This window comes from Cetorhinus maximus, chromosome 19 (genome assembly GCF_964194155.1).
Source record: "Cetorhinus maximus chromosome 19, sCetMax3.hap1.1, whole genome shotgun sequence".
NCBI lineage: Eukaryota > Metazoa > Chordata > Chondrichthyes > Lamniformes > Cetorhinidae > Cetorhinus > Cetorhinus maximus.
The window spans coordinates 39,224,109-39,250,282 of record NC_135897.1 but is presented as its reverse complement, the minus strand read 5'-3'; the positions used below and the strand labels follow the sequence as shown (position 1 = coordinate 39,250,282).

General features: G+C 42.1%; 1 protein-coding gene across 1 annotated transcript in view; it reads right to left on the bottom strand.

The window, feature by feature from the left end:
* schip1 (schwannomin interacting protein 1) overlaps positions 1 to 25,815 on the bottom strand; it is a 676,403-nt gene extending 650,588 nt beyond the window's left edge. Inside the window, exons 1-2 of the mRNA XM_078563755.1 lie at positions 25,760 to 25,815; positions 24,240 to 24,323 (exon numbers count right to left, since the gene is read on the bottom strand). The gene's annotated coding sequence lies outside the window, so the exon portion shown is untranslated. The remainder of the gene's footprint in view (positions 1 to 24,239; positions 24,324 to 25,759) is intronic.
* Between the last annotated feature and the right edge of the window lie 359 nt (positions 25,816 to 26,174).

Sequence of the window (26,174 nt, the reverse complement as noted above, 5' to 3'; positions counted from 1 at the left end):
TACAGGACAGCTGCCATCACATAACCCAGTTAAGAAAATGGAAATGCCAATAGCACAACAGCCTCAGACGACGGCCATTACACAGCACCATTCACTCATGCCAAGGAGGAAAACACATTGACATGCCCATCACTAAGATAAAAGCAAAATACTGCAGATGCTGGACATGCCCATCACCTTTGGAGCCAGAGATTCATCACCATGGGGCGGGGTCCATTGTTTCCTGTTGTGGAAATAACATGAGAACTGGGTATGTCTACAGCCCTGTCTAGATCAGGGCATGGAATAAACTAAAGGATGATAAGGTGCTGAACACCAGGCAATTCAGCAGGATGGCAACAGGAGGTGTGTCGGTGATATTTGTGATATGGATTATTATAATGGATGATGAAAACAGAGGCAGAATCCCGCTCGCCGATGCGTAAAATGACACACGGTGACGTCGGGCGGGTGTCCCGACATCACTGCGCGTCATTCCAATTTTCAGTTCGGAGGGTGCGCACCGGAATCGGCTGCGCACCCGCCGAACTGTCAAAGGCCTATTAAGGCCATTTAAATATCAATTAAAATACTTAACTGAGCTGCCCATCCAACCTTAAGGTTGCCGGGCAGGCGAAGAGCCCAGACGGCCTTCACATTTATCATGAAGCCTCATCCACGGGTGGGATGACGTTTCATGAAGGTTTTTAAAGTTTCTTAAAATATTTTAATAAAATTCATTGACATGTTCCAGCTCATGTGACACTGTCACATGAGGGGACATGTCTTAAAAATTTTTCTTTTGTCTTTATTGGAATTTTAAAAAATCAAACTAATCTCCCTGAGGCGGCTCTGTGCCTCAGGGAGATTTCTGTGCTCTTTCGTGCGCATGCGCGAAAGAGTGCAGACCCCGACTCAGCTTACACCCCCCGCCCGCCCAGGGAACGCACAGCGCTTCCGGGTGCTCGTCACGCTAGGCGGGCCTTAATGGGCCCCCCCCCATGCTAAATGGCGGCGCGCACCCGCCCGCGCCCGCTCCTGCCCAATCTCCCCCCACATGCCGATGGGGAGAAGATTCTCCCCAGAGAGTGGATGCTGCAGTGGGAAGAAGGTTCAGGGCTGGTCAACTTGTCTCAATCAGCCGTGTTGGGGATTGTAATTGGTTGCAGCCACATCATAGTGATATTGGTCTGAGGGTTTTTAGGGTTTTGGGGTGAGAGTGCAGTGCTTTTGCCAGTAATTTGTAAGTTTTTTTATCAGTCATATCGTAGTGATATTGGTCTGAAGGCTTCGGGACAAGATGTAGTGTTTTGCCTGTATTTTGTAAGTTTTAAACTGATTTGTGGTGACTTCAAAACAAAAACAAAAATAAAAATACATGGAAAAACTCAGCAGGTCTGACAGCATCTGCGGAGAGGAATACAGATAATGTTTTGAGTCCGTATGACTCTTCAACACAACTAAGGAAAAATAAAAGAGAGGCGAAATATAAGCTGATTTAAGGGGGGTGGGACAGGTAGAGCTGGATAGAGGGCCAGTGATAGGTGGAGATTGCCAAAAGGTGTCATAGGCAAAAGGACAAAGAGGTGTTGACGGTGGTGATATCAGCTAAGAAATGTGCTAATAGGTGACATTAAGGGTAGAAAGCAGGACGAGCAAGGTACAGATGGCCCCAGTGGGAGTGGAGTGGAGGGAAGGGATCAAAATAGGCTAAAAGGTAGAGATAAAACAATGGATGGAAATATATTTAAAAATAATGGAAATAGGTGGGAAAAGAAAAATCTATATAAATTATTGGAAAAAAAGGGGGATCGGAAAGGGGGTGGGGATGGAGGGGAGAGTTCATGATCTAAAATTGTTGAGCTTAGTATTAAGTCCGGAAGGCTGTAAAGTGCCTAGTCGGAAGATGAGGTGCTGTTCCTCCAGTTTGCGTTGAGCTTCACTGGAACATTGCAGCAGGTTTCCTCTACATTGGAGAGACCAAATGCAGACTGGGTGACCACTTTGCGGAACACCTTCAGTCTGTCCACAAGCATGACCCAGACCTCCCTGTCGCTTGCCATTTCAACACTCCACCCTGCTCTCATGCCCACATGTCCATCCTTGGCCTGCTGCAATGTTCCAGTGAAGCTCAATGCAAACTGGAGGAACAGCACCTCATCTTCCGACTAGGCACTTTACAGCCTTCCGGACTTAACATTGAGTTCAACAACTTTAGATCATGAACTCTCTCCTCCATCCCCACCCCCTTTCCGATCCCCCTTTTTTCCAATAATTTATATAGATTTTTCTTTTCCCACCTATTTCCATTATTTTAAAATGTATTTCCATCCACTATTTTATCTCGACCTTTTAGCCTATTTCGATCCCTTCCCCCCACCCCACCCTATCTGTACCTTGCTTGTCCTGCTTTCTACCCTTAATGTCACCTATTAGCACATTTCTTAGCTAATATCACCACCGTCAACACCGCTTTGTCCTTTTCTCTTTGACATCTTTTGGTAATCTCCACCTATCACTGGCCCTCTATTCAGCTCTACCTGTCCCACCTCCGCCCCCCTTAAACCAGCTTATATTTCACTTCTCTACTATTTTTCCTTAGTTCTGTTGAAGAGTCATACAGACTCGAAAAGTTCACTGTGTTCCTCTCCGCAGATGCTGTCAGACCTGCTGAGTTTTTCCAGGTATTTTTATTTTTGTTTTTGTTTTGGATTTCCAGCATCCGCAGTTTTTTGCTTTTATCTGTGGTGACTTCAAGTTGGGTTAGCTTGGAATTGGGGTGTCAATTTCAGCCAGCAGCAGGTGGTTTTGTACTGAGGGCAGGCTGTTTTAATTTTGGGGTTTTCTCTGTTATTTTAACTAATCATAGAAGTATATGTATTCGGGGTATTAGTGGGCTCAATAAAACACCAAAATCTTGGTTGAATCAAACACTGTACAAAAACAGAAAATGTTGGAAAAACTCAGCAGGTCTGGCAGCATCTGTGGAGAGAGAAACAGAGTTAATGTTTCGAGTCCGTATGACCCTTCTTCAGAGCTTCAGTATCTGTGTAATTTTGTTTTTTATAAATCCTAAAGTCCAAGAACTGTTTAAAATGGGGCAACGGGAACCCCCAACACCCACAGCCCTTACTAAATTAGATAATCCCAGCTGGGATAACAGGAGATTTCATTTCAAATGCAACCATTTTCTGGTTAGCAGAATGTTTCCCACAAGTGGGGGGTGAGAAAATCTGACAATGACTCTTGCTGGATCCACAAGATGCCCAACCTTCCAGCCAACATTTTAGACTAGCTAAAATCACAAGTAAGGCAAGTGCAACATTTTTTAGATGCTTTATTACATTTTTCAATAAACTAATAGCAATAGTCATGAAGGCAGTGCCTTTGGTATTGAGCATATGGACTTTCACAAGGCCACAAAATTGAAACTCATGGGATTAATGAGGCAGTGACAGTGTGGATATGAAATTGGCTAAGAGACAGTGTTAAATATTGTTTAACAGAATGAAGGGAAATAGACAATGGAGTCCCTGAGGGATCGGTATTAAGTTCACTACTATCTTTGATATATATTAATGACCTGGACTTAGGCATGGGGACATAATTTCACGGTTTGCAGGTGACACTGAACTTGCAAACATAGTGAGGATGATAGTGGCAGACTTCAAGAGGGCACGGACAGACTGGCGTAACGGGCAGAGGCATGGCAGATGAAATTTAATGCAATGAAATTATGCATTGTGAAGGAAGCTGAAGAGAGGCAATATAAATTAAATGGTAAAAGCAAAATGCTGCAGATGCTGGAAATGTGAAAGAACAGAAATTACTGGAAAAACCCAGCAGGTCTAGTGGCATCTGTGGAAAGAGAAGCAGAGTTAATGTTTCGAGTCCGTATGACCCTTCTTCAGAGCTGAAGAGAAGTGGAAATGTGATTAAATTTATACTGATTAAGGGGGGTGGGGCAGGTGGAGCTGGATAGTAGGCAAGCGATAGGTAGGGACAAAGGAGGGATTGACAAAGATGTCATGAACTAAAGGACAAAGGGAATATAAATGGTAGTGGTTAGTGCTAAAAAATGTGCCGATAGTGGCATTAAGGTAAGAAAGTACAATGTGATAATAGCAGAACAAGGGTAGTATTGTGTGAAAGAACAACATGGAAGAAGTAACAGATGGCCCTGTAGGGGATGGGGTGGGGGGAGGGGGCGGTAGTGGGGAAAAACGGATAGAAAATAGGATAAAAGGAGGGGATGAAAAGGGGGATAAAACCACAGATAAAAGAATAAAAATAAAAAGAACTGGATAAAAAATAAAAATGATGTAGAAAAAAGGGGATTAAAAAATAGGGGTGAGGATGGACGGGAGAGTTCATGATCTGAAGTTGTTGAACTCAATGTTAAGTATGGAAGGCTGTAACTTGCCTAATCGGAAGATGAGGTGCTGTTCCTCCAGTTTGCATTGAGCTTCACTGGAACATTGCAGCAGGCCAAGGATGGACATGTGAGCATGAGAGCAGGGTGGTGTGTTGAAATGGCAAGCGACAGGGAGGTCTGGGTCATGCTTGTGGACAGACTGAAGGTGTACTGCAAAGCGGTCACCTAGTCTGCGTTTGGTCTCCCCGATGTAGAGCATTAGGAGCCGCGGATGCAGTAGACTAACTTGAAGGAGGCGCAACTGAAGCACTGCTTCACCTGAAAGGAGTGTTTGGGCCCTCGGACGGTGAGGAGGGAGGAGGTAAAGGGGCAGGTGTTGCACCTTCTGCGATTGCATGGGAAGGGGATGAGGTGTTAGGGTTGATGAAGGAGTGGACCAGGGTCCCAGAGGGAACAGGCCCTACAGAATACTGGCAGGGGTGGGGTGGGGGGGGTGAGGGGAAGATGTGTTTGGTGGTGGCATCATGCTGGAGTTGGCGGAAATGGTGGAGGATGATCCTCTGAATGAGGAGACTGGTGGGGTGAAAAGTGAGGACAAGGGGGACCCTATCATGGTTCTGGGAGGGAGGGGAGAGTGTGAGGGCAGAGGCGCGGGAGGTGGGTCGGACATGGTTGAGGGGTTGAGGGGCCTGTCAACCACAGTTGGGGGGAAACCTCAGTTAAGGAAAAAGGAAGACATATCAGAAGCGCTGTTTTGGAAAGCGGCATCATCGGAACAGATACAACGGAGGCGAAAGAACTGAGAGAATGGGATGGAGTCCTTACAGGAAGCGGGGTGTGAGGAGCTGTAGTCGAGGTAGCTGTGGGAGTCAGTGAGCTTGTAATGAATATTGGTGAACAGTCTACACCAGAAATGGAGACAGAGGGGTCAAGGAAGGGAAGGGAAGTGTCGGAGATGGACCATGTGAAGGTGATAGAGGGGTGGAAATTGGAAGCAAAATTGATAAAATTTTTCCAAGTCTAGATGACAGCATGAAGCGGCATCCTCACCTTTATGCCACTATCAGCACCTTTTTTACCACTAACCACTATCATTTACATTCCTTTTGTCCTTTAGTTCACGACATCTTTGTTAATTCCTCCTTTGTCCCCATAAATTAAATGGTACAATTTTAAAGGGGATATAAGAACAGAGACAAGAAGTTTACATACACAAATTTTTGAAGGTGCAGGACAAGTAAATAAGGCTGGTTAGAAAAAGCATTCGGGATCCATGGCTTCATAAATAGAGGCATAGAGTAAATGCAAGAAAATTCTGGTAAACCTTTATAAATTACTGGTCTTAGCTAGAGTATTGAAAGCAATTCAACTTTAGGAAAGATGATAACATCTTGGTGAGGATGTAGAGATTTACCAGAATGGTACTAAGGCTAGAGAAGTTGGGATTGTTCTCAGTACAACGAAGAATTTAAAGGGGAGAGTGAATAAAGGTGTTCATATTTATGAGGAGTTTTGGGAGATAGGGAGAAATAGTTTACATTAGCAAGAGAGAGAGAGGCATTACCAGAGAACAGATTCAAAGTAATTGGCAAAAAATCCAGGGGGAAATTAGATTTTATTTTTATGCAGAGAGTTGTTATAATTTGGAATACATTTAGTAAGCAGACTCAGTGGAAACTTTCAAAAGGAAATCGGATATATACCAGCATTTGCAAAGAAGAAATTTGTCGTGCTATGGGCAAAGAGCAGGGTAGTGGCACCAATGAAAGAACTCTTTCACAGAGCCCACACAGACCATTGGGCTAAATGATATTATCCTGCACTGTGTGACTCTACAAGGACATGTATCATAAAATTTGCTTCAAACCTCAAATCTGATCATTCACTGTGGAATCAATTCAAAGACTGAGTTTGCCACAGGATTCAGCATGTAACCAGGTCACAGTAAACTAGAATCTTTAAGCACTTACATCCTGAAAGTAAGTATTTGGGTATAGGCTCAAATGTATTGTAAAAGAAGGCTCAACTACCTTTAAATGATCCAGATCCAGTTTATTAGATTTAAGCCATACTTTGTAATTTAAATTTATTACCACAGAGTAGATACAATTTGTTCATATTTATCACACCTCTATTTATTAGCTAATGAGACGAAAGCTTGTTCCTAGGGACTCATTACAATGACATTTTCCTTGAACATTTTTTAATATTTCATGGACATTAATGAATGCATAACAAGTAATGAAATTAGATTTGAGAATATCACTACATACAGTTTTAGGCATTTTTTTGAGGAGGTAACAAGGAGAGTCAATAAGGGTGGTGCATCTACATGGATTTTAGCAAGGCTTTTGATAAGGTCCTACATGGCAGACTGTTTGCAAAAGTGAAAAACCATGGGATCTAAGGGAAAGCGGCAAGTTGGATCCAAAATTGGCTCAGTGGCAGGAAGCTAACGGTATTGATCAATGGCAGTTTTGTGACTGGAAGACATGTCCAGTGGGTTCCTGCAGGGCTCAGTACTAGATCCCTTATTTATATGGTACTCATCAATGATTTAGACTTCAATGTAAGAAGCATGATTGAGAAGTTTGCAGATGATACAAAAATTGTTTGTGTGGTTCGTGAGGTAGAAAGTTGTGGATAGCAGGAAGATATCAATGGATTGGTCAGGTGGGCAGAAAAATTGCAAATGGAATTCAATCCAGAGTGACGTGAGGCAATACATATGGGGAAAGTAAACAATCAAGGGAATGCACAATAAATGGTAGCATACTAAGCAGTGTAGAGGAACAGAGAGACCCTGGAGTGGATGTCCACAGATCTTTGAAGGTAGCAGGACAGGTAGATAAGATGGCTAAGAAGGCATCCACAATACTTTCCTTTATTAGGGGAGACAGGGAATATAGGAGCAAAGAGATTATGCTGGAACCATACAAAGCACTAGTTAGGTCACAGCTAGAGTATTGCCTGCAGTTCTGATCACTGCATTATAGGAAGGACGTGATTGGATTAGAGGAGATTTATGAGGATGTTGCCAGGAATTGAATATTTTAGCTATGAAGGAAGATTGGATAGGCTGTTCTAATTTCAACATTCATCATTGATGAAAACAACTTTTTAACTACCAATCTTATTCCATGACAAAGTCCTTGTTTAAGATCCAAGTGTTGTAGCAAAATTATAACCGCTCCTTCTTTGAGTCTAAGTTTGGGCAATGGCATGTCCATTGGAGTTAGACTGTGTAGAAACTCTGGAGAGTATAGGTGGTTATCATCTTCATCTCTATAATCAATGCTGATGCATTATTTCAATTCACCTGACAGCGTTTCTAAAACTTTTTCATTCAAATCTAGTGAATTGTCATGTTTAGCACAAAAATAGCTTTTGAATAACACATTTTATCAAATAATTGTCCCATCTATTTAACCACACTTAACCAATTCCATATCCTATCCACCCTGCCCATGACATTCCATCCTTCCCATAGCATCCCTGTTCCATTCCTTCCATCCCATCTCCATCTCTCCCATCAATACCATCCACCCAACCCTCACAGAAACAAGCTCTGTATCCATGGTAGCTTTGTTGTTGGGCCGCTCCACTGCCACCAATCACTGACAGCCGTTCTTGTGCCATGCGTTCCAGTGCTCAGAGCACCTCACATGCCATTGCATATGCCAGGCACTGCCCACCAAATGACTCTACCAACAGATGTGCCCTTAAACTGACCAATCAAAACAGCCTGGACGGACAAAACCAACAAATGGTATGTTCAACCCAAAAGAATAACCAGGAAGAGGAAGAAATCAGTGGTAAAGTAGCAGAATCTGTGATTGTCCCAAAGACAAGGCTTGCAGAATTAAGGATATTAACTGCAGGAAGTTGTGGCTTATCCAGGATCTAATGTCAAATAAGCAATATGACAGCATGGAGAAATGTTGAAAGGTTGAGAGACATGATGGACAGGCGTCATCAGCACATTTCGGGAAACTAATCCAGTATCTATTAATGTTGAGCAATATATAGATCAATAAGAGGAAGGGTTTGAAGATAAATCCTAAGGGGGCTCAAGAGATGGCATGAGCTCTTATTTTGTGAAGGCACCTTGTTGAATGCCTTTTGGAAATAAAAATGCACCATATCCACAGGTTCCCCTTTATACACCTTGCTTGTTACTTCCTCAAAGAACTCTAATAAATTTGTAAAACACTATTTCCCTTTCAGAAAACATGTTGACTGTCTGAATATATTATGATTTTCTAAATGTCATGTTATTATACCTCCTATAAGACCATAAGACGTAGGAGCAGAAGTAGGCCATTCGGCCCATCGAGTCTAGTCTGCCATTCAATAAGATCATGGCTGATAATCCTCAACTCCACTTTCCTGCCTTTTCCCCATAACCCTTGATTCCCTTACTGATTAAAAATCTGTCTATCTCCGCCTTGGATGTACTTAACAACCCAGCCTCTACAGCCCTCTGCAGTAAAGAATTCCACAGGTTGACTGCCCTCTGAGAGGAGAAATTCCTCCTCATCCCTGTTTTAAATGGATGACCCCTTACTCTGAGATTATGCCCTCTGGCCCTAGACTCTCCCACAAGGGTAAACAACCTCTCAGCACCTACCCCTAAGGACCTTATATGTTTCAACAAGGTTGCCTCTCATTCTTCTAAACTCCAATGAGTACAGGCCCAACCTAATCAACTGCTCCTCATAAGAAAATCCCTCCATGTACAGGATCAACCTAATAAACCTTCTCTGGACTGCCTCCAATGTCAGTATATCTTTCCTTAGATAAGGGGACCAAAATTGTTCACAGTATTCTAGATGTGGTCTAACTAGTGCCTTGTATAGTTTTAGCAAGACTTCCCTATTTTTATATTCCATTCCCTTTGAAATAAAAGCCAACATTCCATTTGTCATCCCTATTACCTGCTGAGCTTGTACGTTAGCTTTTTGGGATTCATGCACAAGGACGCGCAAATTCCTCTGTGCTGCAGCCTTCTGCAGTTTTTCTCCATTTAAGTAATATTCAGCTCCTCTATTCTTCCTGCCAAAGCGCATAACCTCACAGTTTCCCACATTATATTCTATCTGCCACGTGTTTGCTCACTCACTTCACCAGTCTATATTCCTGTCTGGACTCTTTGTGTCATCCTCACTGCTTGCCTTCCCACCTATTTTTGTGTCATCTGCAAACTTGGCAATAATACATTCACTTCCCTCATCTAAGTCATTAATATATATTGTAAATAATTGAGACGCCAGCACTGATCCCTGTGGTATTCCACTAGTTACAGGTTGCCATCCTGAAAATGCCCGCCTCCCAACCTTATCCTAACTCTCTGTCTTCTATTAGTTAGCCAATCCTCTATCCATGCTAATATACTACCCCCAACACCATGGGGTCTTATCTTATTAAGTAGCCTTATGTGCAATACCTTATGAAACACCTTTTGGAAATCCAAATATATTACATCTACTGGTTCCCCTTTATCTATCCTGCTTGTTACTTCCTCAAAGAATTCCCTAGTACTTTTTCTCTAGTGATAGTTATTGTATTTATTTCCTCCCCACCTTTTGTCCCTTGATTATTTAATATTTTTGCAATGCCATTAGTATCTTCTACCATGAAGACTGAAGCAAAGTATTTATTCAACTCCTCTGCCATTTCTTGGGGCAGCACTTTCCCGTCGGCGAGCGGGGGATGGGGCCCGCTCACCGACGCGTAAAATGACGCAAAGTGACGCCAGGCATGTGTCCCAACGTCACCGTGCGTCATTTAGATTTTCAGATCGGCTGCCAGCGAACTGTCAATGGCCACCTAAGTCCTTTAAAAAAGTAATTAAACCAATTATGGACCTGCCCATCCAACCTTGAGGTTGGCGGGCAGGCGAAGAGCCCAGGCGGCCTTCAGAAAAAACATAAAACCTCATCCACGGGCGGGATGAGACTTCATGTGGGATTTAAAATGTGAATAAAATTTTAAAATAAAAGTAATTGACATGTCCCTACTCATGTGACAGTGTCACATGAGGGGACATGTCAGGAATATTTTTTTCTCCCTTTAATAAAGTTTTCAAACTTGAGCCGAGCTCCCTGAGACAGCACTTTGCCACAGGAGGATCTGTGAGCTTTGTCGCACACATGTGCACATTCCCAGCTCAGGGAATGCCCCCCACCCACACAGGGAGCACTTCTGGGCGGACGTCACACTGGGTGGGCCTTAATAGGCCCGCCCACATAAAATGGCGGCGCCCCCCCAACTGGGGGCGCCAATCGGAAATCCGCCCGCCCGTGCCCGCACCCGCACAACCCCACCAACTGGGGGGATGGTGGGGGAATGCTGCCCCTGGTTCCCCATTATTATTTCCCCAGCCTCATTCTCTAAGGGGCCTATGTTCACTTTGGCCTCTCTCTTCCTTTATATATACTTAAAGAAGCTCTTACTGTCCATTTTCATATTACTTGCTAGTTTACCCTCAAAAGTTTATTTTCTCCCTTTTTTTTGGTCATCTTTTGCTGGTTTTTAAAACTGTCCCAATCCTCTGGCTATTAGTATCTTCTACCATGAAGACTGAAGCAAAGTATTTATTCAAATCCTCTGCCATTTCACTAATCTTTGCCACATTATATGTTTTTTCTTTCAATTTGATACTGTCCTTAACTTCCTTGGTTGACAATGATTGGTTTATCCCCTTCCTTGAATCCTTCTTCCTCACTGAAATATGTCTTTGTTGAGAGTCATGAACTATTTTCTTAAACGTCTGCCATTGTTCATCAACCGGCTTTTCTGATAAACTGCTTCCCCAGTCCGCTCCTTAATAATGAATTATAGTATTTTTGCAATGACAGACATTAGGCTAACTGGCCTATAGTTTCCTGCTTTTGGTCTCCTTCCTTTCTTGAATAGAGGGGTTACACTGGTGATTTTCCAATCCATTGGGACGTTTCCAGAATCTAGGGAATTTTGATCTAGGGGACTTGTCAAACTTTAGTTCTGATACTTTTCCCAGTACCTTCACCCCAGTTTTTGTAGTTGTTTTAAGTTCCTCCCTCCCAATTACCTCGTGATTTTCAAGTATTCTTCATATGTTCTTTGTATCTTCTACAATTAAGACACAAGTTTCCCATTACTAATTCCCCATTCTCATCCTCTAAGGTACCAATGCTCACTTAGTTACTCTTTTCCTTCTTAAATACTCGTAGAAACTCTTACTATCTGTTTTTTAATATTTCTAGCTAACTTTCTCTCATACTCTAATTTCACCCTCTTTTGTTTAGTCATTAGTTGCTGATTTCTAAAATATGTCCAATCTTCTGACCTACCAATAATGTTCACAGTAGTCTTTGATTTTTCTTTCAATTTGATCCTATCTTTAACTTCCTTAGTTAACCATGGATGGTGCATCCTTCTCATAGTCTTTCTTTCTCAATGGAATATATCTTTGCCAAGAGTTATGGAATAGCGTCTTAAATTTCTGCCACTGTTTCTCTTGTGTCCTACATTTTAACCTATTTTGTCAGTTTATTTTAGCCAACGCTGTTTTTATGCCCTTGTAATTGCCTTTAAGTTTAATACACTAGTCCGAGACCCATACTTCTCACTCTCAAACTGAATGTGAAATTCTATCATGTTATGATCACCTTTGCTGAGGGGATCCTTTACCATGAGGTTATTGGTTAATCCTGTCTCATTGCACATTACCAGGTCTAAAATAACTAGCTCCCTGGAATGGAATAGACCTTACTATTTGAAGAAATTATCCCAAATATACTCTATGAACTTAGCTTCCAGGCTACTTTTGCCTGCTGAGTACCCATTAACAGACTTGCCCAGTTCACTGTGAACAGTCTCTATCTTATACCATTGAAGTCAACCTTGCCTAAATCTGGACTCTGAGTAGCTGATTTTCATCTCTCCCTTTCAAACATTACTTTGAACTTGATATGCTCACCATTATATATATGTTCATGTATTTATGTTTATATACATGTTTATATTAAGCTCACTATTTATTACGCTATCTCATATGGTATTCCCCCTTGTGGTTCCAGCACATATTGCAGCAGAAAACACATTTTCCATTTAACAATGTGACAGTATTGTTTGTCTGGAGATAGCCATAGGAGTTGGAAACCAAGGGATAGGCAATTATAAAAACAGACATGCAATTTATCATATGAAAGCACAGGTCTTGGAATTCAGAAGAAGGTACTTCTTTGCTTTACCAATAAAGGCTCCAATGGTATAATTTAATACTTACACAACTTGCTGATATTTACTCCAGTGTCATCAATATTTTATTACTTTCATTTCAGTATATTTTATTTAGTTGATCAGGAGGCATTGTGCCAAATGTTCCCACATTACCATTTTCTTCAAATCCATGCTGTTGAGACAACAGGTTCCCTAATGCAATCGCTCTTTACTTAGGCTTTTGGAGGAATAGAGCAGAAACAATGAAGGAATGTCAAGCTGTGCCAGAAGTCGACCACAATCGCTTACTAATTAACTTCCATCCACATAGGAATGCAAAGCTGTATCGACCTGGTAATAATTTTTTGGAGCCACTACACATGGCCTGCATCAGCAGACAGCCAAATGCAGAGCCATGCATTTGTTACAAGGATACTTGCAGCTATAATATATCACAAAGTTGATGCTCCTTGTGGTGGTAATGGTTAGCTGTGTGCTCAAGTATTCTTACTTTGCCACCTCCTAGAGTGAGAATTGTATGTATTTTCTTTAAACATATTTTGGGGGAATATTGTGTTATTCTGTGGGGAAGTGTGTGTGTGTGATATAATTAAGCTGGGCGGAGATCAATAGGAGGCATGTTGGCTGGGAGGTTTTAAACATGAAAAGGATAGAGGTGTTAGGTTGAGGTACAAGTAAGTAGATTAGATCTAACATTTGAAGTTTTAAATAAGTTGAGAGTTTGTTTGAATATGAAAGGAGAGTCGGAGGTGGAAAGAAACATGTTTGCATCTTGCAGGAGTTCCATAGATAAACAAGAAGTGGGGTTATTATATTTTATTGACCCAAAAGCAAAGGCAAGACGGACACATGAAAGATTTTATATTTGGAAGGGTTTGAGTTTCAAAGAGGTGTGAAAACAATGGAACATGAGGTGAAAGGGGACAAAAGATATTTTAGAATTGCTGTTTGAGCTGTTGAGATATAGCTGGAGCTGCTGTTTGAGCTGTCGAGGTAGCAGCTGGAGCTGTTGAGTTGGGAGCGGTTAGCTTTGGGCTGGGGGGAGATGCAGCTTGAATCAACGATCCAGTCAAACCAAAAAAGCCTTGGGCTAAAAGACAGTTTTATTCTGATGTTTGGTTTTCCACAGCAGAGTCGAAGTAGTTACAGGCCATATAGTATGCCTTTATTGAAGCTACAATAGTTTGCCTTGGATAATATTACTGGATTTCTTATGGTTAAATATCTATAAGGGAGTATTGCCTGGAAGGTGTTTGTGGGTCTGACCAAGTGGACAGTCTTCTATTTTGAGGAATGTTTTGTAAGATTAACCTTAATTGTGTAACTGTAATCTTGTGTGCTTAAGTTTTATTTTATTCTTGTTAACAAACTTATACTTACAATTTTTCAAATCACAAAAGTGTTACTGGACAAATGTCACCACCTTCGACACCTCTTTGACCCTTTTGTCTGTGACATCTTTTGATTATCTGCTCATCTCCACAATCACCACACCCTCAATGTGTCTCTCCACCCCCCCCGCCCCCCCCACCCACCTTAAACCAATTTATATTTCTCCCTTCTTCTAACTATGCTTCAGTTCTGCCGAAGGGCCATGAAGGCTCGAAACGTTAACTGATTTCTTCTCCACTGATGCTGCCAGACCTGCTGAGTTTTTCCAGGTAATTCTGTTTTTGTTTTGGATTTCCAGCATCCGCAGTAGCTTTTAGCTTTTTGTTTTTACTGGACTTCTTACTGCTGAGATTGATACATCATCTTCTTGTTTTCAGAATAGAAAAAAATGGTATGGCCCATAAGACAAGTTTCCTTCTAGGATTTGGTTTGCGCAGCAATTAACACCGGCTGTGGTCATAACACTAGGCGTACTGCAACCCTGTCCTATGCAGATGGAAGTATTGTGAACTGTGAGGAGGATAGTGAGATATTTCAAGAGGACATAAACAGACTGGTGGAATGGGCAGACAAATAGCAGATGAAACATAATGCAGAGTGCAAAATGATTCATCTTGGTAGAAGAACTAAGAAAGGTGATATAAAATAAAGGGTGTATTTATAAAGTGGGCACAGGGGCAGAGGGAGCTGGGGATATATGTGCACAAATCATTTAAGATGACAAGGCAGATTGAGAAAGCAGTTAATAAAGCATATGGGATCCTGGGATTTTTAAATAGGGGTACAAAAGCAAAATGTTATGCACGTATGAAAATCTGGTTTAGTCTCAACTGAAGTATTCTGTCCAGTTCTAGGAACCACACATTATGAATGAAATGAAGGCATTGGAAAGGGTGCAGAAAAGATTCAGGAGAATGGATCCAGGGTTGAGGATCTTTAGTTCTGTGGATAGATTGGAAAAGTGGAGGCTGATCTCCAAGGAGAAGAGAGGATTAAGAGAAGATTTGATAGAGGAATTCAAAATCATGTAGGGTCCGAACAAACTAGATAGACAGAAGCTGTTCCCATTGGTGGAAGGATCGAGAACCAGAAGACATTGATTTAAGGTGAAAGACAAAAGAAGAAATGATGGCATGAGGAACCTTTTACACAGCCAGTCATTAGGATCTGGAATGCGCTGCCTGAGAGTGTGTTGGAGGTAGGTTCAATTGTGAACTTCAAAGGGAAGTGGATAATTATCTGATGAGAAAACATTTGCAGGGCCATGGGGAAAAGACAGGGGATTGAGATTAGGCAATTTACTCTTTCAGAAAGTTGGAACGGTCACGATGGACCCAATGGCCTCCTTCTGTGCTGTAACCATTCTATGATTCAATGAGATAGCTGCCTTGGAGTGGCAAGTTGGACCACCATCCTCTACATCATCTCATTCTGCATCACCTTCACTTTGCCAGCCGACAAAAAGTAGTTAAAGGGTTGCACAATTCCAGTGATTGGACACAAGTTCTGTTTCCTGCTGCTATTTTTATTGTGCCAGCACCTGTTTGACTAATTATTTCTGTTATCTAAATAGGTGTTACAAAGGCTGAAATATATGTAAAAATATACCAGCACTCTTTGGAAAGCCTACCAAAATGTTTATTGCCATTTATGGCATTTACCTTTATGTGGCTACATTCCTTTCGATTTACTCATCACCTCCAATAAACAACTCATCCGTCGTATAAAAATGAAGCTGACCCCACAAAATCATACAAGGCCAGCATACCTAACAGGTGAGTACCTATAATCACCCAAATATTGCCATGAGAGAGGACAAACTAGCATGTAAATATTTGTTCTATAATAAACTTTCTTTTTGAACAAGGTGTAAAATTACATAAGTGATATGTTTTAAAACAAAGTGAAAAATCATTCCTTATATTTACATTTTGAAATATATTAAGAATTAACAGTCAAAAATGTGGGGAATGGGGGTAGAAAAAAATGAATTAATGTTTCTACTCAAAATGTCCCACCAGCATAAATAAAACTTCTCTTTAAGGTGTGCTTTTGGAAGCTCCCAAGCCTATACCTCTAAGATTTCACTTAAAAAATCGGTTGCTATTTCTTGCAAGAATACTATAAATGTAAATAATTTATATAAAGATTTACAGCTTTCATTTCTAAAATGACTCAAAAGCATTTTACAGAATTTATATTTATTTGCATGAATTCTTTCACAAAGATAAACTCTCTCTTTCTCATTCTATGTTAAAGACTTCAAACTTTGTGCAGCTTTGAAAAATAAGTACTAAAATTATGAAACAATTTGGGAAAATAAACTGGAGGAGTAGTAAATTCATACCAAATGCTGTAACACCATTTCTCAAAATGTTGAAGAGCGTATTAAATACAGTAAAAGTATTAAAATTTAGGGAGACTTTTATAATTATCATCTTACCGCAGTAATGGATCACAACACTTGACATTTGCAACTGACACAAAATCATGAATATTCTTTTACTTTTAGAATTTATTTTATGAAGATTAATTTTCTGTCAAAGCTCAGCAAATTAAATATCTTGTACTTTATAAGACCCACTCTTAACCATCATAAGACCCATCTGTCACTATTTTGGTCTGAACAACAATTTACAGATTTGCATTCTCATGCAAATACCTGCTTCAAGGATTTTCTGTGTGGGCAGAATTTTCTGCCTGTTGGGCGGGCGGAGCGGGAGCAGGCGGGCAGAGACCCGATTGGCACCCCCATTTTACGTGGTCGGGCTAATTAAGGCCCGCCCAGCGTGATGCGCACCCGGAAGCGCTGTGTGCTCCTTGTGCGGGCGGGGTGGGGATTACCTGAGTCGGGAGTGTGCACTTTTGCGCATGCACGCAAAAAAGCACAGAAATCTCCCTGAGGCACAGAGGTGCCTCAGGGAGATTAGTTTTCTAAAGTCCAAAAAGTTCAGTAAAGCGGCAAGAAAATTTTTATGACTTGTTCCCCTCATGTGAAACTGTCACATGAGTTGGGACAATTTCAATAAGAATTTTTGTCAAAATTTTAAGTTGTTCATGAAGCCTCATCCCGCCCGTGGATGAGGTTCCATGAAAAATGCGAAGGCTGCCTGGGCGCTTCGCCTGTCCACCAACCTTAAGGTTGGATGGGCAGCTCCGTTAATTATTTTAATTTGAGAGTTAAATGGCCTTAATAGTCGGCCGAATGCCAGCCAAATTGAAAATCTGAATCATGCGCTGTGACATCGGGACGCTCGCCCAACATCACCTTGCGTCATTTTACGCCACAGCGAGCAGGCCCCGCCCCCGCTCGCTGCTCCGAAGGTTCAGCCCTATGGTTCTTTTTAAAAGACAGGTGTACAATGCACACTGTTGATGAAAACTGACTTCTGTATCAATTAGTTTGAAGTTCTTATACCTGATTTTGTGGCGCAATGGGTAGCATCCCTAACTCTGGGCCAAAAGGTCCAAGTTCAAATCCCACTCCACAGAATGTGCGTTCATAACATGGTCAAACAGGCTGATTATCAGCCTTTAAATCCTTCCAATACGCCTGATGGCAGGCTAAGAGCAGGAGTTTCCCAGCCAGCCATATGGCAGAAAGCAAAAGCAAACCATCGCAGTACTTTGCCAAGCAAAATCCAGGACCAATCCAATGGGAATGCATGGTTGCTAATGCCTTCTTAGGGCATGGTACCTGAAGGAGGAGGAGGACTTGTACCTAAACTTCATTCCATTCATTGCTTATTATAGAATCACAGAATGGTGCAGTCTCACCAACCCCCTGTACAGATGTAGCAAGCTATTTTATACCCCATCTCCCTTGCAATATAGAACAATATTCCATTTGCCTTCCTAATTACTTGCTGTGTCCACAAGTTAACTTTTTGTGATTCATGTACTAGAACACCTAGATCCCTCTGTACTGCAGTATTCTGCAGGCTCTCTCCAATTAAGTAATATTCTGTTTTTCTGTTCTTATTGGCAAACAGCCTCACATTTTCCCACATTACACTCCATCTGCTAAATTTCTGTCTACTCACTTAACCAATCACATCCCTTTGCAGACTCTGTGTCCTCCTCACAACTTGCTTTCCTACCTATTCTTGTATCATTAACAAATTTGGCTACAACAAACTCAGCACCTTTATCCAAGTCAATAGAATCACAGAATCACACAGTGCAGAAGAGGCCCTTCGGCCCATCGAGTCTGCACCAACACGTGAGAAACACCTGACCTACCCACCTAATCCCATTTACCAGGACTTGGCCCATAGCCTTGAATGTTATGACATGCCAAGTGCTCATCGAGTTTCTTTATAAAAGATGTGAGGCAACCCGCCTCCACAACCCTCCCAGGCAGTGCATTCCAGACCGTCACCACCCTCTGGGTAAAAAACTTTTTCCTCACATCCCCCCTAAACCTCCTGCCCCTCACCTTAAACTTATGTCCCCTCGTGACTGACCCTTCAACTAAGTGGAACAGTTGCTCCCTATCCACCCTGTCCATGCCCCTCATAATCTTATACGCCCTGATCAGATCGCCCCTCAGTCTTCTCTGCTCCAAGGAAAACAGCCCAAGTCTATCCAATTTCTCTTCATAACTTAAATGTTTCATCCCAGGCAACATCCTGGTGAATCTCCTCTGCACCCCCTCCACATCCTTCCTATTATGTGGCGACCAGAACTGCACACAGTACTCCAGCTGTAGCCTCACCTACAACTCCAACATGACCTCCCTACTTTTGTAATCTATGCCTCGATTGATAAAGGCAAGTGTCCCATATGCCTTTTTCACCACCCCACTAACATGCCCCTCTGCCTTCAGAGATCTATGGACTCACATGCCAAGGTCCCTTTGTTCCTCAGAACTTCCTAGTGTCGTGCCGTTCATTGAATACTTCCTTGTCAAATTACTCCTTCCAAAGTGTATCACCTCACACTTTTTAGGGTTAACTTCCATCTGCCACTTATCTGCCCATTTGACCATCCCGTTTATATCTTCCTGTAGCCCAAGACACTCAACCTCACTGTTAACCACCCGGCCAATCTTTGTGTCATCTGCAAACTTACTAATCCTACATAGTCATCTATGTCGTTTATATAAATGATGAATAATAGGGGACCCAGCACAGATCCCTGTAGTACGCCACTGGGCACTGGCTTCCAGTCACCAAAACATCCTTCTGTCATCACCCTCTGTCTCCTACAACTAAGCCAACTTTGAATCCACCTTATCAAATTACCCTGTATCCCATGTGCATTTGCCTCCTTTATAAGTCTCCCATGTGGGACCTTGTCAAAGGCTTTGCTGAAATCCATATAAACTACATCAACTACACTACCCTCATCTACACACCTGGTCACCTCCTCAAAAAATTCAATCAAATTTGTTAGGTATGACCTTCTTCTGACAAAGCCATGCTGACTATCCCTGATCAAACCTTGCCTCTCCAAGTGGAGATAGATACTCTCCTTCAGAAATTTCTCCAATAGTTTCCCTACCACTGACGTGAGACTCACTGGCCTGTAGTTCCCTGGATTATCTCTACAATCCTTCTTAAATAGCGGAACCACATTAGCTGTTCTCCAGTCCTCTGGCATCTCCCCCGTGGCCAGAGAGGAATTAAAAATTTGGGTCAGAGCCCCTGCAGTCTCCCCCCTTGCCTCCCTCAGCAGTCTGGGACACAAATCATCCGGACCTGGAGATTTGTCCACTTTTAAGCCTGCCAACACCTCCAATACCTTGTCACTCCCTATATCAATTTGCTCAAGAACCTTGCAGTCTCTCTTCCTGAGCTCCATACCTTCATCCTCATTCTCTTGGTTGAAGACGGATGTGAAGTATTCGTTCGACACTCTACCAATGTCCTCTGGCTCCACCCATAGATTGCCCCCTTGGTCCCTAATGGGCCCTACTCTTTCCCTGGTTATCCTCTTCCCATTGATATACTTATAGAATATCTTGGGATTTTACCAGCCAGAGCTTTCTCATATCCCCTCTTTGCTCTCCTAATTGCTTTCTTAAGCTCCACCCTGCACTTTCTGTACTCCACTAATGCCTCTGCTGATTTGCTTCCCTTGTATCTGTTAAAAGCCTCTCTTTTCCTTCTCATCATATCCTGAATATCTCTGGTCATCCATGGTTCTCTGGGCTTGTTACTCCTTCCTATCACCCTAGAGGGAACATGTTGAGCCTGTACCCTCCCCATTTCCTTTTTGAATGCCCCCCACTGCTCCTCTGTAGAATTCCCCACAAGTAGCTGTTTCCAGTCTCCTTTGGCCAAATCCTGCCTTATTTTACTAAAATTCGCTCTCCCCCAATCCAAAACATTTTTTTGCAACTTGTCTATTTCTTTGTCCATAACAAGCTTAAATTGTCCCACGTTGTGGTCGCTATCACTAAAATGCTCCCCCAGCACCACCTCAGCCACCTGTCCGGCTTCATTCCCCAGAATTAGGTCCAGCGCTGCACCATCTCTTGTTGGACCCTCTACATATTGACCTAAAAAGTTCTCCTGTACACATTTCAAGAAATCCACTCCATCCAAGCCCTTAACACTATGTCTATCCCAATTAATGTTGGGAAAGTTGAAATCACCTAATATAATTCCCCTATTGTTATTGTTTTTACACACCTCTGCAAATTGTGCACATATTTGCTCCTCAATTTCCCGCTGACTATCTGGGGGCCTATAATAAACACCCAACAATGTGGTTGCCCCTTTTTTATTCCTAAGCTCTACCCACAAAGCTTCATTTGATGCCCCCTCCAAGATATCATCTCTCCTTACTGCAGTAACTGACTCCTTAACTAATAATGCAATGCCTCCTCCTCTTTTATCCCCTCCCTTGTCTCGCCTGAAGATTCTATATCCCAGAATGTTGAACTGCCAATCCTGCCCCTCCCTCAACCACATCTCAGTGATGGCTACTATATCACAATTCCACATGTCAATCCTCACCCTTAACTCATCCGTTTTGCCTGTAATACTCCTGGCATTAAAGTAGAGGCCATCCAGCCTTGCCTTACTCCCTTGAAACTTAATGCAGCTGTACTCCCTCTGAGTTGATTGTTTTACTGTATTACGATGTGTCCCTATTCTGCTAACATTCTGTGTCTCCTCCCCCTGCCGAATTAGTTTCAACTCCTCCCAACAGCACTAGGAAACCCGCCCGCAAGGATGTTAGTCCCGCTCTGGTTCAGATGTAGACCGTCCCGCTTGTACAGGTCCCACCTTCCCCAGAAATGGTCCCAGTGATCCAGGAATCTAAAACCCTCCCTCCTGCACCAACTCTTAGGCCACGTATTCATCAGCGCTATTCTCCTATTTCTGAGCTCACTAACACGTGGAATTGGAAGTAATCCAGAGATTATAACCCGAGAGGTCTTGCTTTTTAGTCTACTGCCTAACTCCCTGAATTCTTGATGCAAGACCTCATCCCTCTTTCTACCTATGTCATTGGTACCAACATGTACCATTACCTCTGCCTTATCACCCTCCCCCTTCAGGATGCCCTGCAGCCGTTCAGTGACATCCTGAACCCTGGCACCAGGGAGGCAACACACCATCCTGGAGTCACGTTGACAGCCACAGTAGTGCCTATCTGTTCCCTGACTATAGAATCCCCTATTACTATTGCTCTTCCTCCCTTCCTCCCCTCCTGTACTGACAGGCTGCTTGTGGTGCCAGAAGCTTGGCTCTGTCTGCACTCCCTGGAGGAACCAGCGCCCTCAGCAGCCTCCAAAATGGAATACCGATTTGTGAGCGGGACCCCAAGGGACTCCTGAACTACCTGCCTGTTTCTCCTCGACTGCCTGGTGGTCACCCATTCCCTTCCTTCCTCAAGTCCCTTCAGCTGCTGTGTAACCACCTCTCTAAACGTGCTATCCACGATGCTCTCAGACTTGCAGATGCTGCACAGTGTCCCCAGCTGCCATTCCAGCTCTGAAACCCGAGCTTCCAGGAGCTGCAGCTGGATTGTAAATAGTTGAGGCCCCAGCAATGGACTGTGTGGCGCCCCTCTAGTTACACGAAACATGACCCATTTATCCTGACTCCCTGTTTCCTGTTAGCTAACCAATTCTCATCCATGCTAATACATTACCCCCAACAGCATGAGCTCTTAACTTGTTATAGTAACCTTTTATGTGCCACCTTAACAAATGTCTTGGAAATCCAAATACACTACATCTACTAATTTTCCTTTATCTGCCTTGCTTGCTACATCCTCAAAGAGCTTTATGAAATTTGTCAAACACAATTTCCCTCTCATAAAATCATTTTTACTCTGCCTGATTATATTATGATTTTCTAAATGTCCTGCGGCTACCTCCTTAGTAATGGATTCCAGCATTTCCCCAATGACAGATGTTGTTAGTCTAACTGACCTATAGTTTTCAGCTTTCTGTCCCTCGCCTTTCTTGAAAAGAAGCGCTACATTTCCTCATGTAGAGGGCACCATACAGTTTTCACTCTCTAATCACAGTGCAAAGAGTCTGTGGGCAAGTGTAGGTTGTAACAAATAGCTAGTGCCGTTAACTCATTGTTGGCCACAAAATCTGGGCCAGTATTTTTAACATAGAAAGAAGTTCCATTGCAGAGAAACAAATTAAGCAGTTGATGCACATGAAATAATAACTAGACAGTTAGAAGAGCTGGCCAAAAACTCTCCAAAAAGAAACTTTTGAAAAAAAGCATTAAGAAAGCATTTAATGAGAAGTAGAGATGCAAGATTGTTTGGAGGGAGAATTCCAAAAGATTGAGTAGATGCATCTGAACCATCTTTCACTAGTGCATAGAAATCCAGAATTGGAGAAACAAAGATTGAGAAAGCAGATGAAGATATATAAAATTAGGGTGGAATTTAATGCCTCCCACCATCCTCGAACGGAGTAGAAGGTTGGGGGGGCGGGTGGTGTATAATCTGGTGAGTGGGAACGGGGCGGAGAGCCTATCCAACTCTTCCCGATTAAGTCAGGGATGAAGTAGGTCCTGTGCCCCATGGAGTGCCCCCTCCCCACCGCACCCTCCATTTGGGGTCAAAGGCTGCCTCTTTGAAATAATTCCACCAGCAATCTGCAGTGAGACCTCACCACCCCACCCACACCACACCCCCCCTCCCAACCTCGGCAGGGGCCTGCCTAACTGGTCGGGGTGAGCCCCAGCTCCACTACCATCCCTTCTGGCACCTCCTTTATGGCTGCTGCTCTGGGCCTCCTGAGTTAACAGGATCCACACCAGTTGGCAAAGTCAAAAGTAAGATACAGAGCCTTTCCTCCCTGAGAGTATTTTTGACTTTTAGCATCAACATTCCTCAGCTACACCTAGTGTCCCAGCTTTTCCCTATTTATGTGTTCAAATACTTATTACCTGTTTCCCTTAACAATGTAATTGACATTAACAAACCGTAACAATGTAATTGATAAAACATTGACATCATGCAGTCCCAGCAGTAGCCATTACTCCTGGTGGCGCTGCTGGGACTGAACAGCTGTCAACCCTCCAATTGGCCTTCAGACCTCGGAGGCAGAATTTTCTCTTTTAAAGGCTCAAGGGCCCCGATGGCAGGACTGCTTGATTGACATTTAATCCCAATAGGGCTCCAGGAAATGGCTGTGGCAAGGTTTCCACTGACTTTCCAACAAGTGGACAGGTTCACTTCCATGGCCATTATATTCAGATTATAGAGTGGGCAAAGCCATGCATGGATTTGAAGATGAGAATTAAGATTTTTGATTAGAAGATGGAAAATATCTCGGATAAAAATAATTTCCCTCTATTCTTCCTCCTTATGTTTACCAAATTCCAAATTAAAAAGGGTCACTATTATAGGTAAATGAATGCCTTATCAATGGGAAATTTTTGGGGGTTGTTTTATTTCCTACGAACTCAAATGAAAGTTGTTGGATTTAGGGCACAATTTTTCAAAGCCTGATGCTTTATTGACACTGCAGTTGAAGAAAGATTGACATAACGTTTTATCCATGCCACACAAAAGTCAGTCATGGGGAACTTCAGGTTATTTTTATCTAATGTCAACACACTAATGCAACTGAAGCTAATTACTTTCAGTTCGGCTTTCACAGGGACGTTATTGCCAAGAAGAAGCAGTATGTATTTTTTTCATGAATTTGGTTGAATGGGAATAAGAGAATAAAGAATATTTTGTGCTCAAAAAGATCTTTCCATTAAAAAGATTTTGATTGACTTATAATTTTTGCAGCACAACTCTAAAACAAATCATAGTAAATTATAGTACTTACATTTTCACTTTTGATTCGGGCACCCCTCTGCTGATGTGACATTTTTCAACATCATCCCCAAAGTCGATGGGAAGTTGATGGATGCTAAAAAAAAATGACATGTTTATTTCTAACAACAGAACTTATTGCATTCTCTGCATTTAATGACACAACGCAGGCTTTGCAGCCTTTCAAAAGCAAATTCTCCTCTTCTCAAAGTGATGATTAATATTGCAACATGGATGCATGGATATAAGCAGTCTTCCAGATTTCAACCAAATAGTCAGTTTATATAAACCTCAATGCTATAGGCAGGTGACTTGATCATGAGAGGCATCATAACTAAACCCAATCGTGTCCTACGTGATCTACAATCCAAGCACTTTCTAGCAACTGTAAATAGATAGCAATAATTTGTGGAAACCTAGGCAGCTATTTCCTCTCAATAGACTAGGAATACTCAGGCCCTAATTATCACCACCTATCCGGCCCATTTTCCAGTGTGAATGGAATTAATTTATTAAAATCTATTTTGGTTTTTCAGTCAAGTATCATTATATGGGAGTCTTTCCTCACTTTTTCAGTTTTTATATTGAATCTAATCTAATCAGGTTTTTCTTTTCCCCAGTTGTTCTCCTACTCTAACCTTACCTGCTCGTACCATTTCATTTGTGAGAATTGAATCCAGCACTACCATCGACCTTGCTGGACTAAAATCTACTGGTCTGGAACAAAGTCCTTGATCTACTGTAGAAACATCTGCCCAGCAGACGTCAGTTACTTTACTCCTAGCCCGTCGTTTTACAGCTCTATTATTTCAGCGTATTTCTTAAACTTGTTTCCATATATCTTCCTCTATTTTACTGTACTGGTTTGGTAGGCTACAATTAACTCCCAGAAGAGTTGTAATTCCTTTTTCAGTTCTTCAGCTCTCACACCAAGTAGATTCAACTTCTGCACCATCCCCTCCATGAACCCAATGGTTTAGTAACAAAGTTATTAACAATGCCTCCTTTTCTTCCTATTCCGGTGCTCTTGAACATTTTGTTATCAGAAACATTTAGCTCCCAATTCTGGCACAGATATATTACTGATTTTAGTTTGCTTTTCTGCAGCATAATATGCCTCCAGCTCACCAACTTTATTCAAAATCTTTTTGAGTATTTATGCAGATACAATTTAAACCTGGCCTGTTCATTTGGCAATCTTATTCTTTTAAAATTCCCTGGACCTTCTAATGTATTCTGCATTACTTCCCTGTTTTTCTTCTATCTTTCCAACATTCCATGCTGCATCTGTTCTCCTCCATTCTCCCCTTAATTATGGTGCCCGACGATCAAACTAGCTGCACTCAACTCAAATCCAAGACTGAACTTTCCTGGTCCATGTGACCCAGTGCCACACTTACACACTCACTGAGCATTGGAAGGAGATCCCTGGTGATTTTAATAACTTCCAGTAAATAATTTTTCTTGCCTTCGCGTTTTTGCACATTTTGCATTTTAGAAGACGTAGTTTCAAACACTGACTAATGCACTCACTTCTGGACGACATATTTTGCATCATGCACTTGATCCAGGGTGTTTTCCAGTCTGTTCAATTCCTCCTGAGATTAAAAAAAGACAAGCATCAATGTGAAGCCATTTGCGCTGATATAATTGAGTAAATTTTAACCCTTTCCCCACCATTTTTGATCTTTATGATTCTTCCACAACGCAGAATTGCCCAGTTGATAAATCAGGTTGGAATATACCAGAGCTAGGTTGTCAATGACATTTATAGATTAAAAGCTATTCATTCACCCTTTTCATAATAATCTGTCCCTTGCAATAGAAGCAATCCAGAATTGTGCTAGTTTCTGGGGCGTTAAATTTCGACCACATAAACTGAAAGGTTGATTTAGCAGCAGCTGAGAATTCCACATGAGTATGTTTTGTGCTTTCCCCCCAAAGATAT